Source organism: Aegilops tauschii, unplaced genomic scaffold, assembly GCF_002575655.3.
Source record: "Aegilops tauschii subsp. strangulata cultivar AL8/78 unplaced genomic scaffold, Aet v6.0 ptg001191l_obj, whole genome shotgun sequence".
Lineage (NCBI taxonomy): Eukaryota > Viridiplantae > Streptophyta > Magnoliopsida > Poales > Poaceae > Aegilops > Aegilops tauschii.
Genome location: NW_027333394.1, coordinates 27,501 through 44,922, shown reverse-complemented (window position 1 = coordinate 44,922; position 17,422 = coordinate 27,501). Strand labels below are relative to the sequence as shown.

The 17,422-nt window shown below is 37.2% G+C and overlaps 3 non-coding genes across 3 annotated transcripts; 2 read left to right on the top strand and 1 right to left on the bottom strand.

Annotated features, from left to right (window-relative positions):
* Positions 1 to 383: 383 nt before the first annotated feature.
* Positions 384 to 454, bottom strand: TRNAG-GCC (transfer RNA glycine (anticodon GCC)). Its single transcript has one exon. It is a non-coding gene; the product is annotated as a tRNA-Gly (tRNA).
* Positions 455 to 1,278: 824 nt separating this feature from the next.
* Positions 1,279 to 1,366, top strand: TRNAS-UGA (transfer RNA serine (anticodon UGA)). Its single transcript has one exon. It is a non-coding gene; the product is annotated as a tRNA-Ser (tRNA).
* A 3,613-nt stretch (positions 1,367 to 4,979) lies between these two features.
* TRNAS-GCU (transfer RNA serine (anticodon GCU)) lies at positions 4,980 to 5,067 on the top strand. The gene has a single exon. It is a non-coding gene; the product is annotated as a tRNA-Ser (tRNA).
* The last annotated feature ends 12,355 nt before the right edge of the window (positions 5,068 to 17,422 follow it).

The following is a 17,422-nucleotide window of genomic DNA, read 5'->3' as shown; positions in this document are numbered from 1 at the left end:
TTTTTATTCATTAGTTCCCGGCCCTAGAGGGCAAAATTGAGCAGTTTGCGAAGTCACTTGCCTTCAAAAAAAGAAGGCGCAAGGCTTCTCCCTACCCTGCAGAAAATAAAAATGAAACGAAAGGGACAGTCTACCTCTCTCTTCCCTTTAAAAAAAGTTTGCCCGTTGTTTGTCTCAGTTAATACCCAATTTTTGGAGCTCTGTTGGCGAGTTCTATTTCTGCCTCCGGAGCGCCCTCTTTTTTTGAGTGGGATGCAAAGGAAGGGTAAGATAGTAAGGGATACGGCACTAGACTAACACCTAATTAATACTTAATTTAATATAAGTAGTTAAACAGTTAACTAGACTAAACTTTTTATCATAGTACTTTGATAAATTAAGCGGGCGAGCGGCGGGAATCGAACCCGTATCTTCTCCTTGGCAAGGAGATATTTTACCATTGAACTACGCTCGCTACGGTATATATTTTATAGCGTATATCCGCCTGGGTCGACCTTCTATGTCTGGGTCGACCGTTTCATTTCATTTTCTATTATATTAGAGTTTTCCTTTTTTTATTATCTGTGAATGAATATTCTAATGGGAATGGAATTTCATAATACTGAAAGAGAAGAGCTAGCAATTCGGAACGCAAATTGCGTTTTAATACGTCTCACTATTCTAATTTTTTAGAAGAAATGGCCTTTATTATTTCTTTTTTATGGGGTTAATAAATATTAACCAAATTTAATTTAAGAAATGAGAGAATTCAGAATAGCTACGAGAAAGACTAGTCCAATCCATAACGATGTACCGGAAAATACAACATTTTTATTATTTGACCAACCATCAGGAGAAGCAAATACAAGGGGTACACTAATTACTAAGACTGAGGAAGTCGCAATTAATGCAAAAACAGCTAATTGGAAAGCAATAGTCATATTTCTAATCCTCCAAGCTACCATCAAATAAAGTTGACTACATATTTGATCCCTCACTTAAACCAAAATTGTAAAAAAATACAAGAAGTAGGAGGGGTTTAATCATGAATCCATTGATTCTTCTCTTTAATTCAAATTTATTACTTAAACCGCTTTTTTATTTGGATATGGGGGTGAGAAGAGATTATTTACTCTTTATTTCACAAGCGGGTATAGCGGATCCTGTATCCGTGTATACAGTATACAGAGATATATCGAAAAGGAACTTGTATCTGATATCTTTCTAGAGGCTAATAAATCTTTTTATTTTTTATATGGCTATGTTCTATTTGTAGGAGTAAAATAAGGATTAGGCTGTGGAGAGATGGCTGAGTGGTTGATAGCTCCGGTCTTGAAAACCGGTATAGTTCTAGGAACTATCGAGGGTTCGAATCCCTCTCTCTCCTTTTGCTTATTGAATACGTTTGTTTCTTTCATTTTTTTTTTTCTGTCCCTTATCTTTCTTTCATAAAAAGGAATGAATGGCTCGGCTAGATGGAATAACCGAGCCAGAACAGAAAAAAAGTAGAACAGGTATAAATAAGAAAATCTTAGTTAAGAGGGTTCATGTAAAGAACAGGTTCCAAATCACGATCGATTCCCTTTTCAAAACCTGCTGCAGCAGCTCGGGCTCTTCCTGCATGCCATAAATGGCCCACAAAAAAGAAGAATCCTAGAACAAAATGAGAAGTTGATAACCAACTTCTAGGAGAGACATAATTAACTGCATTGATCTCGGTAGCTACGCCACCCACGGAATTTAAAGAGCCTAAAGGAGCGTGGGTCATATATTCTGCTGAGCGTCGTTCTTGCCAAGGTTGTATGTCTTTTTTCAACCTACTCAAGTCCAAACCGTTGGGGCCCCTTAGAGGTTCTAACCATGGAGCACGAAGGTCCCAAAAACGCATAGTTTCCCCTCCAAAGATAACCTCCCCAGTTGGGGAACGCATTAGATATTTACCTAAACCTGTGGGTCCTTGAGCGGATCCCACATTAGCTCCAAGACGCTGGTCTCTAACTAGAAAAGTAAATGCTTGAGCTTGAGAAGCTTCTGGCCCGGTGGGTCCATAAAACTCACTCGGATAAGCTGTATTATTGAACCATACAAAACAACAAGCGATAAAACCAAAGACAGATAAAGCAGCTAAACTATAAGACAAGTAAGCTTCTCCAGACCATACAAATGCACGGCGAGCCCATGCGAAGGGTTTTGGTTAAAATATGCCAAATTCCGCCAAATACACAAATAAAACCCAACCATACATGCCCACCAATTATATCTTCTAAATCATCTACACTAACAATCCACCCTTCTCCACCAAAAGGAGATTTTAGTAAATAACCAAATATAACACTGGGGCTAAGGGTCAAATTGGTAATTTTTCTTACATCTCCCCCCCAGGGGCCCAGGTATCATATACACCGCCAAAATAAAGAGCCTTGAGTACTAGAAGAAAAGCACCTAGACCTAACAAAATTAAGTGAATACCCAAAATTGTAGTCATTTTATTTCTATCTTTCCAGACATAACCAAAGAATGGAAAAGATTCCTCAAGAGTCTCGGGTCCCAGAAGCGCGTGATAAATGCCACCGAAGCCTAAGACTGCGGAGGAAATTAGGTGAAGTACGCCAGATACAAAGTACGGAAAAGTATCTAGAACTTCCCCCCCTGGCCCTACTCCCCAACCTAGAGTAGCTAAGTGTGGAAGTAAAATCAACCCTTGTTCATACATGGGCTTTTCTGGTACGAAATGGGCCACTTCAAATAGGTTCATTGCTCCGGCCCAGAATACGATTAATCCGGCATGGGCTACATGAGCTCCAAGCAGTTTACCGGACAAATTGATAAGTCTGGCATTCCCAGCCCACCAAGCAAAGCCGGTGGTTTCTTGGTCACGACCAGCTAAAACGAAAGTTCCATTAAAGAGCGTTTCCACGTGGTAGAACCTCCTCAGGGAATATAAGATTTTCATGAGGCTGATCCTGAGCTGCCATCCACGCACGAATACCCTCGTTTAAAAGAATATTTTTGGTGTAGAAAGTCTCAAATTCAGGATCTTCCGCTGCACGGATTTCCTGGGAAACAAAGTCATAGGCACGTAAGTTCAGAGCCAAGCCAACTACGCCAATAGCACTCATCCATAAACCGGTGACGGGTACAAATAGCATAAAGAAATGTAACCAACGTTTATTGGAAAAAGCAACACCAAAGATTTGGGACCAAAAGCGGTTAGCAGTGACCATGGAATAAGTTTCTTCAGCTTGAGTTGGGTTAAAAGCACGGAAGGTATTTGCACCATCACCGTCCTCAAATAGAGTGTTTTCTACGGTCGCTCCATGAATAGCGCATAGCAGAGCCGCACCTAATACTCCGGCAACTCCCATCATATGAAATGGGTTCAACGTCCAATTATGAAATCCTTGGAAGAAAAGGATGAATCGAAATATCGCTGCTACGCCAAAACTCGGCGCAAAGAACCAACCAGATTGCCCCAGTGGATAAATAAGGAATACAGAAACAAAAACAGCAATTGGACCAGAGAATGAGATTGCATTATAAGGCCGCAATTGAACAGACCGAGCAAGTTCAAATTGGCGTAACATGAAACCTATTAGTGCAAAAGCCCCGTGGAGAGCTACAAAAGTCCATAGACCGCCTAATTGACACCAACGAGTAAAATCTCCTTGTGCTTCGGGCCCCCATAGTAGCAACAAAGAGTGTGCTAAACTATTGGCAGGGGTAGAAACTGCTGCGGTTAAGAAATTACAACCTTCCAAATAGGAACTAGCCAATCCATGGGTATACCAAGAAGTTACAAAAGTTGTCCCTGTAAACCAACCCCCTAAAGCGAAATAAGCACAAGGAAAGAGCAATAGGCCAGACCATCCTACAAAAACGAAACGGTCCCTTCGTAACCAGTCATCCATAGTATCAAATAGATCATTTTCTTCTTTAGGAATTCTACCAAGGGCTATAGTCATAGTGATCCTCCTATTCAATTACTTCAACCATTTCCGAGCACCTCATATCACTTTCCAAGGCATATGATAGTTTTATTATCTGTGGACGATTTCTTTGTCGTTCAATGCCCTTTTTCAATGGTCTCGAAGAGAGAAATTTCCCATTTTTATCTATGGAGTCACAGTCACAACCGAGGTCGTGGTAAATCCATGAATTTGATTCGATTTGTTTTTCTTATACTATTTGTTTTTCTTATACTATAGAAATAGAAATAAATTGTTTTTCTTATACTATAGAAAGAAATAAACCTTTGAATTCAGCATTATTCCAAGACTCCTATTTCAAAGTCTATCTTTTAAGGGAAAAATGAAAATAAAAGTAACCCTTCTTTTCCCATTCCCTCTCTATTGCATGGGTGGAAGAACTAAAATAGAGGATTCTGAAAAAAAAAATGGACCTTCGAAATCCAATTTTATGTGTAGCGCAAAGGAGTTGCGATTTCTTCTTATTCCTATAGAACATCTAGTAACAAGAATATGAAATCGTAAATAGCGAAAAATTCTTGTCTTGCGCGGTCTAAGTCTAAGGAAATAAAAAAAATTCGCTTATACAATTTCATCTACATCGAATTTATATATCAGAATAGCGGATAGAGGCATCATTAAAGGAGTCAGGTCTACTTACTTTATGCTTCTTTCCAATTTTATGGTGGATTTGATAAGAACCCTTTTTGCTTTCTTGATAAATAATCGACAAAAAAAGCGTTTTTTTTTTATATAACCTGCTTGTTTTATTATAATTATAACAAGTCCTATATGGAAATGCCCGCTAAAGAGAAAATCTATTTGATTGTCTCTCGGCCAATATCGATTTTTAGAAAGAAAAAAACAAGAATTTTCTTCTTTTTTTATTAACATTAAGAAAAAAGAATATAATTAAAATGGAATTGGCAATATAATTTTTATAGACTTTTGAAAGAAAAAAAGGGGGTTTTTTGCAACCGTTATTTCTTATTTCTTGCCTATATCATATCACGGAAACCTTTCGCTTTGGAACGTGGAGAGATGGCTGAGTGGACTAAAGCGGCGGATTGCTAATCCGTTGTACAATTTTTTTGTACCGAGGGTTCGAATCCCTCTCTTTCCGCTCCCTTGGATCATTTGGGACTTTCGAATTGGAAAGAATTCTGACCCCCGGATTTTCTCATAGATAAATGTACGAAACAAATCCAATAAGAAAAAAAAAAAACTGAATTTTTACTCCTCGCGTCCAGGATTCCGTCCTGGGTCATTAGATAAGAATCCAAAGATAAAGAGTGAAACAAAGAATATCACTACTGTATAAACAAAAAGTTTGAGAGTAAGCATTACATAATCTCCAAGATTTTTTTTTAAGGAATAGATTACCAGTTTTTCCTTACCACACGGATCCACTAGGATGGTTTTTTTTTTATACCTAAAAATGCAAAAAAGAATTCTTGAAAAAAATTGCAAGAATTCTTTTATAATAAGCACTCTTATCAATAGCAAAAATAGGGTTAGGTGGTTAGGTATTGTGTAGGTACCTTTAGGTACCTGCTCAACCTAGGTGCAGGGGAGTAGAAAGGCTGATCCAAATTTATTGCTGTAGCTACCCATTCAATGTAGAAGAATTTAAATTTTAGAATCGAAGGTTCATAATATAAAAATATAAAACTTCTCGGCTTTTACCCATTTTTAAATTTTTTTGGAATGAACACATCATTCAATTTGGCATACAGAGTACTAAAGATTTCATCGAAAACTTACAGCAGCTTGCCAAACAAAGGCTAATAGAAAAAAGAATAGAGGTATAACAGGCATAATATCCACGATTGGATTGAAAATAGCATAAGCTTCGGGTAATTTGGCAAAGAAAAAACTAGTAGGATAAAGAACAGAATTAAAACAGATACAGGTTAAACTAAGTATATTAGGCATAACAAGCATTTCATTCTTGTAGAGTAAATAATTGGATTTTTCTTGAGTTATTTTTTTAAGGGAAAGAAGGAAAAGGCAGATTCAAAATCTTTTTTCTTCGGACTTTCCCAAACACAAAATACCTCCTTGTATTTGCACTCTCAAATGAGAGTGGAATAAATTCGACTTTCATATAATATCTTAATAGAATTCCATGTAATGATCAATGCATTTTTTTGATTCTATATTATCCGCATGTGTAGAATACTAGCAAGAGAATATCCCTCCTTTTTTATGTAATTGAAATGGTATTGACGAATAACAAATAAACATACTAGTGTTTATTAGTGTCGCATAAAACCCGAAATGGGGCGTGGCCAAGTGGTAAGGCAGCGGGTTTTGGTCCCGTTACTCGGAGGTTCGAATCCTTCCGTCCCAGATTGTTTCTGATGAAACAAACGGTGAAATCATATAGTATTCCGTACGAGACAAAAGTTTATTAAAGAGAATAATGATATCTTATTCTTTCTCAGAAAACATAATAAAGTCTTAAGTCCAGTCAAATTGACTATCTTTATTTTCATGAAAAAATGGGATCTATCAAGCACATTCAGGATATGCCTCTACTATAAAATAAAATCACTTAGTCATATTTTTTTCTTCCTTTTGGTATTCGAGTTGAAGAAGTACGAGAATTCTATAACTACCAAAAACTTTCAATCTTTTCATTGGAATAGTTTATTTAGTTATTATAGTTAATTGTTTTTGGTACTGAAAAAATATATTACTACTAGAATTCTAATTCTAGTAATTAAATTAATTAAACTTTTTTGGAGGTTGATAGTTTATTTATTGAGGAAGAGTCAATCCTTCTTTTCTCACTTCAAGATTGATCATCTCGAGCCATCCGTTGAGGGTGGAAATTTAAGAATAAATAAGTTTTAAGCAAACTTGTTTAGTCGTCTTTTTCAAACTATGTTTCATTCATATGATAGAATTTTAATATGGGTTTAAATAAATTGGATCTTGGCGGAGGCTTCCCGGATAAATACTTACTTTCTTTTATCCATATTGCTCCATAGATAGCAAGTTTTAATTAGTATAAAAAAACTAAACCAATGACTATTCATGATTCCATCCATATTGGATCAATTCTCTATACCACTTTGCAATGAAAAGAGGAATGTTTGTTATGGTAAAACTTCGTTTAAAACGATGTGGTAGAAAGCAACGTGCGACTTGAAGGACATGATCGATTGTGGATTTTTCTATCCATCATTTTCCATAGTAATGAAAATGCTCTTGGCTCGACATAGCCTGTTCTATTCGTTCCGAACCAAATTTGCGCTGGGTTTAAGTAACATAGTACACGATGGAGCTCGAGAGGACAGAATTTTTTTTATCAAGGGAAAGAATCTAGGGTTAGTGAAAACTAATAAATTAGGCCAACTTTGTCAGTCTATCCTTAATATAGAAATAAATCGAAAGGTTAAAATAAGAATAAAGTCCAATAAAAGTATATCAGAATCAATCCCTCTTATTAGATTTCTATAGAAGAGATAAATGCTTTATCGAAGGAAATAAGAAAAAAGGGTATGTTGCTACTCTTTTGAAAGAAAAAAATAGGAATTCCCGAAGTAATGTCTAAACCCAAGGATTTCACAAATCAAAGATAAAGGATTCCAGAACAAGTAAACACAATTTTCAATTGTCTCAACAACAGAGTTGGATCAGAATAAGGAATAAAAGTCAATTCGTTCGAAATGAGACAAAGAAAAGAGTTTAAAGACGACTCAAAAATTTTGGAAGGATTTTGCCTTCGAAGTTTGTCAGGCAAAATTAGCCCACTTGAGTCATGAGTATAAATGAAATTTGTTTTTTCTGTAAGGAAATTAATGCACGTCATAGTCTAATTTCTATTATTATCGACAGAAATTCGAATCATTTTCTCGAGCCGTATGAGGAGAAAACCTCCTATACGTTTCTAGGGGGGGGCGTTGTTTATCTACATCTATCCCAATAAGCTGTCTATCGAATCGTTGCAATTGATGTTCGATCTCGAAGAGAAGGAAGAGATCTTCAAAAAGTAGGTTTTTATGATCCGATAAAGAATCAAACTTGTTTAAATGTTCCAGCTATTCTCTATTTCCTTGAAAAGGGTGCTCAACCAACAAGAACTGTTTATGATATTTTAAGGAAGGCGGAATTCTTTAAAGAAAAAGAAAGAACTTTGAGTTAATTGAAGAACTAAATGAATCAAAAAGTAGGATAGGAGAAGATTATTAGTATTCCTAGTTGTCTAATTATTTAGACACAATTTACCTCTTTTTTAATCCTATTTGGATTTATATTATATCGTGCCAATTCAACATAAGCCCCTATTTTATTTACTTTTTCTATCTAATTTGTTTTCTTACCATTGTATTTCCATTGACAAAGGTCTATTGAACAAATAGAATTTGTAGATAGATGGGTCTCTTTATCCTCACTCCATATTCAATTTTTCCGCCTACACTTCGCTCAAATGATAAGGGTGTTCCTCTTGCATGTATTCTCATACAATATAATATATATTTTTTTTTAATAAAAATCGCTAAAAATAAGGAGAATTTGGCCATCGTGATTAGGGTCGCTCTTTTTTTAACTTTACTTTAGTGGAATTTAACCGGACCTGTTCGTTTTGGCATTTGAGTGTTTTTCATGGTCGATAAAAAAATCTTTTGATGTCTTGCTAGTTCAATGTTTTGACAGAAGCGCGCGGTGTAATTCCATTGATTTTTGGATTTCGATCGTATCTAAGATCCTTTTTTTATCTGGGTTGCTAACTCAATGGTAGAGTACTCGGCTTTTAAGTGCGACTATGATCTTTTACACATTTGGATGAAACAACAAATTCGTCCAGACTCTTGGTAGAGTCTAGAAGACCACGACTGATCCTCAAAGGTAATGAATGGAAAAAATAGCATGTCGTAATAAAATCAATCTTTTTTGAATGGAATCCAAAATTACGATTTTCTGGGTCTAATGAATAAATGGATAGAGCCTGGCTCCAATTCTGGTAAAATAAAAAGCAACGAGCTGAACTTCCTAATTGGAATGATTCCCCGCTCTAATTAGACGTTAAAAATAGATTAGTGCCGGATGCGGGGAAAGGTTGGGTTTTCCTATGAGTGGACCCTTTATTTTTTCTTTTTTTTTTAGAAATCCTAATTATTCTTGATTATGGATTGAATAAGGGATGTTATGGATTGAATGTGTAAAAGAAGCAGTATATTGATAAAGAGGCTGTATTCCAAAGTCAAAAGAGCGATTGGCCTGCAAAAATAAAAAACTTGTTCTGTTCTTTTTTTTTAATTAGAACAAACATAAACTAATTGGGTAGAAAAGGAGCAGAAAAAGATCTGTGGATTAGACTCCCTTTCTTTCCAGGGTTTGTATTAAAAATGCAACACCCTGTTCTGACCATATTGCACTATGTATCATCATTCGATAAACCGAGAAATGCTTCTTCTCTCTGATTCAAGTAGAAATACAAATGGAAAAATTCGAAGGGTATTCAGAAAAACATAAATCTCGTCAACAATACTTTGTCTACCCACTTCTCTTTCAGGAATATATTTATGCATTTGCCCACCATTATGGATTAAATGGTTCTGAACCTGTGGAAATAGTTGTTAGTTGTAATAACAAGAAATTTAGTTCACTACTTGTGAAACGTTTAATTATTCGAATGTATCAGCAGAATTTTTTGGATAACTCGGTTAATCATCCTAACCAAGATCGATTATTGGATTACAAAAATTATTTTTATTCTGAGTTTTATTCTCAGATTCTATCTGAAGGGTTTGCGATCGTTGTGGAAATCCCATTCTCGCTACGGGAATTATTTTGTCCGAAAGAAAAAGAAATACCAAAGTTTCAGAATTTACGCTCTATTCATTCAATATTTCCCTTTTTAGAAGACAAATTTTTGCATTTGGATTATCTATCACATATAGAAATACCCTATCCTATCCATTTGGAAATCCTGGTTCAACTCCTTCAATACCGTATCCAAGATGTTCCATCTTTGCATTTATTGCGATTCTTTCTCAACTATTATTCGAATTGGAATAGTTTTATTACTTCAATGAAATCCATTTTTTATTTTCAAAAAGAAAATAAAAGACTGTTTCGATTCCTATATAACTCTTATGTATCAGAATATGAATTTTTTTTGTTGTTTCTTCGTAAACAATCTTCTTGCTTACCATTAGCATCTTCTGGAACTTTTCTGGAACGAATCCACTTTTCTAGGAAGATGGAACATTTTGGGATAATGTACCCTGGTTTTTCTCGGAAAACCCTATGGTTCTTTATGGATCCTCTTATGCATTATGTTCGATATCAAGGAAAGGCAATTCTTGCATCAAAAGGCACTTTTTTTTTGAAGAAGAAATGGAAATGCTACCTTATCAATTTCTGGCAATATTATTTCTGTTTTTGGACTCAGCCGCGAAGAATCCATATAAACCAATTAGCAAACTCTTGCTTCGATTTTATGGGGTACCTTTCAAGTGTACCAAAAAGTTCTTTGTTAGTAAGGAATCAAATGCTGGAGAAGTCATTTCTAATAGATACTCGAATGAAAAAATTCGATACCATAGTCCCCGCTACTCTCCTCATAGGATACTTATCAAAAGCTCAATTTTGTACTGGATCGGGGCATCCTATTAGTAAACCCATTTGGACAGATTTATCAGATTGGGATATTCTTGATCGATTTGGTCGGATATGTAGAAATCTTTTTCATTATCATAGTGGATCTTCGAAAAAACGGACTTTGTATCGACTAAAGTATATACTTCGACTTTCATGCGCTAGAACTTTAGCTCGGAAACATAAAAGCACGGTACGAACTTTTATGCAACGATTGGGTTCGGCATTTTTAGAAGAATTTTTTATGGAAGAAGAGCAAGTTTTTTCTTTGATGTTCACCAAAACAACTCTTTTTTCTTTCTGTGGATCACACACTGAGCGTATTTGGTATTTGGATATTATACGTATCAATGACCTGGTCAACCCTCTTAATTAATCATTAGACGAAATTAAGAAACAGGAAAGGGTTGATAAATGATCAAGAAAAAACTTTTCTATTTTTCATTCTGAAATGTTCTTTTTATTATAATAAAGAGTAGGTGAATCAAGTTACTAATTAAAAAAATTAGTAGAACTTCCTCTTTGGAATAGAAATTGGCTATTTCTACATAGGGAAAGTCGTGTGCAATGAAAAATGCAAGCACGATTTGGGGAGGGATTTTTCTCTATTGTAACAAGGAAGAATTATCTACTCCATCCGACTAGTTCCGGGTTCGAGTCCCGGGCAACCCATATAGAAAAGACTCATCAAAGTTAAAAACTTTGACTCACTTCATTTACAAATACAAAATTATTGGTTTGGTTAATTTAGTTATATGGATAGCTAATCTTTGGGCTGACTTGGTTGACATTGGTATATAGTCTATGTTATACTGTTAAATAACAAGCCTTCTATTATCTATATTCTAGTTAATACGTGTGCTTGGGAGTCCTTGCAATTTGAATAAACCAAGATCTTACCATGACTGCAATTTTAGAGAGACGCGAAAGTACAAGCCTGTGGGGTCGCTTCTGCAACTGGATAACTAGCACTGAAAATCGTCTTTACATCGGATGGTTCGGTGTTTTGATGATCCCTACCTTATTGACCGCAACTTCTGTATTTATTATCGCCTTCATCGCTGCCCCTCCAGTAGATATTGATGGTATTCGTGAGCCTGTTTCTGGTTCTTTACTTTATGGAAACAATATTATCTCTGGTGCTATTATCCCTACTTCTGCGGCGATCGGATTGCACTTTTACCCAATTTGGGAAGCTGCATCTGTTGATGAGTGGTTATACAATGGTGGTCCTTATGAGCTAATTGTTCTACACTTCTTACTTGGTGTAGCTTGTTATATGGGTCGTGAGTGGGAACTTAGTTTCCGTCTGGGTATGCGTCCTTGGATTGCTGTTGCATATTCAGCTCCTGTTGCAGCTGCTACTGCTGTTTTCTTGATTTACCCTATTGGTCAAGGAAGCTTTTCTGATGGTATGCCTTTAGGAATCTCTGGTACTTTCAACTTTATGATTGTATTCCAGGCAGAGCACAACATCCTTATGCATCCATTCCACATGTTAGGTGTAGCTGGTGTATTCGGCGGTTCCCTATTCAGTGCTATGCATGGTTCCTTGGTAACCTCTAGTTTGATCAGGGAAACTACTGAAAATGAATCTGCTAATGAGGGTTACAAATTTGGTCAAGAGGAAGAAGAAACTTATAATATTGTGGCTGCTCATGGTTATTTTGGCCGATTAATCTTCCAATATGCTAGTTTCAACAACTCTCGTTCTTTACACTTCTTCTTGGCTGCTTGGCCTGTAGTAGGAATCTGGTTCACTGCTTTAGGTATTAGTACTATGGCTTTCAACCTAAATGGTTTCAATTTCAACCAATCTGTAGTTGATAGTCAAGGTCGCGTTATTAATACTTGGGCTGATATCATCAACCGTGCTAACCTTGGTATGGAAGTAATGCACGAACGTAATGCTCACAACTTCCCTCTAGACTTAGCTGCTGTTGAAGTTCCATCTATTAATGGATAAGGTTTTTCTGCTAACATATAAGAATTTTTGAAGAAAGAAAAGACAGAAATACCCAATATCTTGTTCTAGCAAGATATTGGGTATTTCTGTCTTTATTTTGAATCTTTTTTTTCTTCTTAATCTTTCTATTCAGAATTCAGTTAACGACGAGATTTAGTATCCTTTCTTGCATTTTCATAACTCGTGAAATGCCGAGTAGGCACGAATTCCCCCAATTTGCGACCTACCATAGGATTTGTTATGTAAATAGGTATATGTTCCTTTCCATTATGAATCGCGATTGTATGGCCAACCATTGTGGGTAGAATGCTAGATGCCCGGGACCACGTTACTATTGTTTCTTTCTCCTCCTTCATATTGACCTTTTCTATCTTTGCCAATAAATGATGAGCTACAAAAGGATTCGTTTTTTTTCGTGTCACAGCTGATTACTCCTTTTTTCCTTTTTAAAGAGTGGCATTCTATGTCCAATATCTCGATCGAAGTACGGAGGTCAGAATAAATAGAATAATGATCAATGGAAAAAAGCAAAAAATCCTTTAGCTGGATAAGGGGCGGATGTAGCCAAGTGGATCAAGGCAGTGGATTGTGAATCCACCATGCGCGGGTTCAATTCCCGTCGTTCGCCCATCGCATTATTGCAAATTCCAAAAATGCAATTTTCCATATTCCTAGTTACGTATTTACTTACGGCGACGAAGAATAAAACTATCGCTATATTTTTTCCTTTTCCTAGTTCTTCTTCCAAGCGCAGGATAACCCCAAGGGGTTGTGGGTTTTTTTCTACCAATGGGAGCTTTCCCTTCACCGCCCCCATGGGGGTGGTCCACAGGGTTCATAACTACCCCTCTTACTACGGGGCGTTTACCTAGCCAACACTTAGATCCGGCTCTACCCAAACTTTTTTGGTTCACCCCAACATTACCCACTTGTCCGACTGTTGCTAAGCAGTTTTGGGATACTAAACGGACCTCCCCAGATGGTAATCTTAAAGTGGCCGATTTACCCTCTTTTGCAATGAGTTTCGCTACAGCACCTGCTGCTCTAGCTAATTGCCCACCCCTTCCACGTGTGATTTCTATGTTATGCATGGCCGTGCCTAAGGGCATATCGGTTGAAGTAGATTCTTCTTTTCTCTCAAAAAACCCCTTCCCAAACTGTACAAGCTTCTTCCAAAGCATACGGCTTTCTAGATGTATATGACGATCTCTAGACAGATGGATCTTATATGAATCATATGATGAAGTACCACATGAGTGGATATATAGGAAAGGAATCCAAATCTGCCGAATCGCTCATGTTATGATCTTCTACATCCTAGGTCTCTGCGTTCCGTCATCTGGCTTATGTTCTTCATGTAGCATTCAGATCGAATGACTCTATGAAATTACGTCGATACTTCCACATATTATGGGTAACGTAGGAGACATCCCTATTTTCCCCCGGGGGTCTTAATTACCACTGCTTAGCTTTCAATTTGCCTCTGACCATCAAATTAAATGTGAATAACCCGTCCTCCTCTCTTTGAAACAAGGGGCGCTTCCGGTTCTGTGCGTGCTTCAAACAATTTTGTCTTCTCCATATTACCATATCTCTAGAGCCAATAATTTTCTATGAGGAACTACTGAACTCAATCACTTGCTGCCGTTACTCAACAGTTTTCTGTTGAGGTCTATCCCGTAGAGGTAGTCAAATTGGATCAGTGATCGATTTCTAGGTTTCGTCGTAAACCTAATTGGTTACTTCCAATTACGTAAATCAATAGTTCAAACCGCACTCAAAGGTAGGGCATTTCCCATTGATATAGGAACTTTTGTACCAGAAACAATAGTATCTCCAATTATAGCCCCTCTGGGATGTAAAATATATCTCTTCTCACCATCCCCATAGTGTATGAGACAAATGTATGCATTTCGATTAGGGTCGTATTCTATGGTTACGATTCTACCAGATATGTCTTTTTGATTCCGTCGAAAATCTATTTTACGGTATAGGCGCTTATGACCTCCCCCTCTATGCCTTGCGGTAATGATTCCTCTGGAATTACGACCTTTACCACAACGGTGCCGTCCATGGATCAAATTATTTCGTGGATTGGATTTCACTTGCCTGTCTACGGTTCCCTTGCGTGTGCTCGGGATAGGTGTTTTGTATAAATGTTTCGCCGTATTATTAAGTATTCTCCTTTAGTTTTTTTCTCTATCTAGAAGTGGAATAGAATAACCCGGTTGAAGGGTAATGATCATACGTCTGTAATGCATTGTATGGCCCAGAATAGGTCCTATTCTTCTACCTTTTCCAGGTAGTCGATGGCTATTCACAGCTACCACCTTAACACCAAAGAAGAGTTCGACCCAATGCTTTATTTCTGTCTTAGTGAATCCCGATTCGACATTAAAAGTATATTGATTCTTTCCCAATAAACGAAGACTTTTTTCTGTAAATACTGCGTATTTGATTCCATCCATAAATCGACTTTCCCTCCTATGCTCTGAGTTCCAGTATCGATAAGAATTCGAGTTCTTATTGTTCTTATGTTATGGTATGAATATACCATACCAATTCGTTATGTATGGATGATGGATGAGATTCCATGGATAGAGAGCCAGTTCCAATAGACTTATGGAATGTTCCCGTTCGTGTGCATCCAGCAGGAATTGAACCCGCAAATTTACCAATTATGAGTTGGGCGCTTTAACCATTCAGCCATGGATGCTTAACAGGGATCATCGTACATCGTAAATAACCAATTTTCATATAGAAAGACATATCATAGAAAAATGAAATCGAAAATATTCCGAGATGGCAAATATTCGGAGATGACTATGAAAACACCTCTCTGGATCCTCGAATTGAAAGAGAGATTGAGAGGGATCAAGAATCCTAATTCTCGCTATTTGGAATGGATCCAATTCTATTGAGTCTGACTCATAGTGATCATTTCTCTTTAGCAAAGAATGACCTTGGTTATCAAAGGATTGAACAACCGGGATCCATTTACTTATGATACCTAGTTGGCATTGATAACAAGGATCTAATGAATTATGAGTTTAATAGATCCTCTTTAGCAGAAAGACGTATATTCCTTGCTCATTATCAGACAATCACTTATTCCCAAACCTCGTGTGGGACTAATCGTTTTCATTTACCATCTCATGGAAAACCCTTTTCGTTCCGCTTAGCCCTATCGGGTATTTTAGTGATAGGTTCTGTAGGAAACTGGACGATCCTATTTGGTCAAATACCTAACGAAAAATTACGATTTTCCTTTCATTAAGGTACGAGGGCTTCTTATTCCACAAGAACGAAAGCACCTTTTCATTCTTTCATATACTAGGGGTTTTTACTTGGAAAAGACAATGTTCCATACTAAAGGATTCGGGTCCATAACCACGAGTTCCAGTGCACTAGATCTTGTAGCACTTAGCAACGAAGCCCTATCCATTAGTATTCCACATAAGAAATCCATTCTAGAAAAAAATACAATTAGATTAGCTCTTCATAGACAAACTTGGGGTTTGCGAGCCAAGGTAAGATCGGCTCGGGATCATGGGACCCTTTTCTATCAGATAGGAGGGGCTCTTGTACAAAATAGACTTACTAAGTAATAACCCCATAGAATCTATCTATATAAAGATAAAGAGGCAATCGTGTCAGGAAGCGGGTTTTTCTTTGGCCAAAAGGTACTTCGAACTTGGAACGAGCATGAAGAGATTAACGAGACTTCTTTCTCTTTTGAGTTTTTCTGGCGGACCTGCCGCGCAAGATCTTTGGTCTTCCCCTGGAACCGATGAAAAAAAAGTGGATCGCTTCTTATGTACTCGCTCAGAATGATTCTTCTCTATCTATAGTTCATGGCCTATTAGAAGTAGAAGGTGCTCTGGTGCAATCCTTACCGACAGAAAAAGATTGCAGTCAGGTTGATAATAGTCGAGTGACATTACTTCGTCGGTCCGAACTAAGGAATCTGTTAGAAATGTTTTGAAATGGATATTGTTCTCTCTTTGATCAGGGATTGCTATATGAAAAGAAGTGGAGTTTGAAAAAGGGAACGGAATGCTCAAACCGGAACTGCTAGAGGAACGAATTTTCAATAGCATAACTTGGGCTCCTAGAATATGGCGCCCTTGGGACAATCTATTTGATTGCAGGGTTTTGTTCCGAAGCAAAGATATCCGCGGAGGCCGGTTCGTTCGTCCTATTCTGATATTCAGGACCAAGAGGTACTGGATTCTCTTTCGGATAGGCCCTGAAAGGAGAAGAAAGGCTGAAATGCCAACGGACCTCTGTCTATTCTCTAATTCACCCGATCCGATAGTACCCGTTTTTGGAACGTCCAGTGCCAAAGTCACTGAATGGGTAAGTCACCAATCCAATCCCTTTGACAAATCGGATGTCATATTAGATATCATATTCTATATATATAGAAATATCATAGATAGAATAGACATATAGAATTTTTGGTCGGCAAATTCGAAGGAATCATTGAGTGAAAAAGGAGCAAAGAATGACAAAAGACGAGACTCTACTAGTCTTCACTCTTGTGGTTTCCTCTTCCTCGGTTTCTGTTTTCTTATTCGGGATCTTGCTTTTCATGGTTCTCATCTCTGCAACTCGCGATTTTCGCGAGAGAACCAAATCCAAGTTGGTGAAGATCATGATTTGGGCTGGCACGGGGATCGTTTGATCGATTTCCTTGATTTGATCGCTACTTAATGGGCGTGCGCTCAAAGGATACAAACAGGGATTCGCAAACAAAAAGGGGAATTCGTAGTCACTTTTTCCTGTCGCGTAAAAAAAAAGTCTTTACGCGAGAGCAATAGAGGTTGGGATACATCTATCTCTTCTGAGCAACCTCTTTTGGATTCTTAAGACCACCCTTGCAGTAGGATACCATCTG